Raw genomic sequence first — 1,836 nt, 5'->3', positions numbered from 1 at the left:
ACACAAAAAGATGATTCAACTTCTGCACGAGTTCAAAGATGTGTTCGCTTGGTCGTATGTTGACATGCCTGGTCTAGATAGAAACATAGTGGAACACAAGCTACCTTTGAATCTAGATTCATGTCCGGTTAAGCAGAAGCTACGAAGGATAAAGCCAGATATTTCCTTGAGGGTGAAAGAGGAGGTGGAGAAATGGCTAGATGCTGGATTCGTGACATTTTCTACATATCCAGGTTGGGTGGCCAATGTTGTGGCAGTACCAAAGAAAGGAGGCAAACTCAGGATCTGTGTTGACTACCGAGATTTGAACAAAGCTAGCCCAAAGGATGATTTCCCGGTACCTCATATAGACGTATTGGTTGACAGCACTGCAGACCACGCTCTTTTCTCCTTCATGGATGGGTACTCAGGTTACCATCAGATCAAAATGGCTTCAGAAGATGTGGATAAAACTACTTTCATCACCCTAGGGGGAACCTTTTGCTATCTAGTCATGCATTTTGGTCTTAAGAATGCTATAGCCACATACCAAAGGGCCATGGTAGCTCTTTTCCACGACATGATTCATAAGGAGGTGGAGATCTATGTAGACGACATCATATGCAAGTCCAAATCAGAGGGGGAACACATGGAGAATTTAAGGAAGTTGTTTGAAGGACTCAGAAAGTATAGCCTCAAGCTAAATCCTTCAAAATGTAGCTTTGGGGTTAAATCAGGGCGAGTCCTTGGTTTCATCGTCAGCCAGAAAGGAATTGAAGTAGATCCCGAGAAGGTCAAAGCAATCATCGAAATGCCAGCACCCCGAACTGAGAAGGAAGTTAGAGGTTTCTTAGGGCGTTTAAACTATATATCCAGATTCATTTCTCAGCTAACAGCTACATGTGAACCAATTTTCAAGCTATTAAGGAAGAGTCAGGCAGTCCGATGGAATGACGATTGCCAAAGAACCTTTGAAAGCATAAAGGAATATTTGACCAAACCCCCAATATTGATGCCTCCAGTACCTGGACGACCTCTTCTAATGTACCTAACAGTGTTAGAGGACTCTATGGGATGTGTCGTAGCCCAACATGACGAATCAGGAAAAAAAGAGCAAGCCATATACTATATGAGTAAGAAGTTCACTGAATGCGAGACAAGATACTCACTGCTAGAACGTACATGTTGTGCATTAGCATGGGCATCTCGTCGCTTGAGGCAATATATGTTGAGTCACACCACTTGGCTGATTTCGAAGATGGATCCTGTGAAGTATATCTTTGAGAAACCAATATTAACAGGAAGAATCGCTCGGTGGCAGGTCTTATTGTCAGAATATGATATAGTGTATGTGACACGGAAAGCAATCAAAGGTAGTGCCCTCACAGATTATCTTGCTAGCCAACCCATAGAGAAGACCTAACCGATGAACCAAGAGTTCCCAGATGAGAGTATCATGAGTCTATCCTTGGAAGGACCAACAAAAGATGATGTGTGGACGTTAGTATTCGACGGGGCATCCAATGCACTCGGACACGGCATAGGGGTCATGCTCGTATCTCCAGAAGGCGACTTCACTCCTATTACTGCCAGGTTATGCTTTGATTGCACCAACAATATAGCCGAATATGAGGCATGTGCCCTGGGTTTGCAGGCAGCAATAGAAAGAAAGGTTAAGATTCTAGAGGTCTTCGGGGACTCGGCCCTGGTCATTCATCAGCTAAAAGGAGAATGGGAGACCCGTGACAACAAACTAGTACCTTACAAGGAGTATATCCATAGAATGGTTGAACACTTCGAGCAGATCGACTTCTACCACATTCCGAGAGAGGATAACAGATTAGCCGATGCTTTATC

Source organism: Lupinus angustifolius, chromosome LG20 (genome assembly GCF_001865875.1).
Source record: "Lupinus angustifolius cultivar Tanjil chromosome LG20, LupAngTanjil_v1.0, whole genome shotgun sequence".
NCBI lineage: Eukaryota > Viridiplantae > Streptophyta > Magnoliopsida > Fabales > Fabaceae > Lupinus > Lupinus angustifolius.
Note: the sequence above shows the minus strand (reverse complement) of the source record.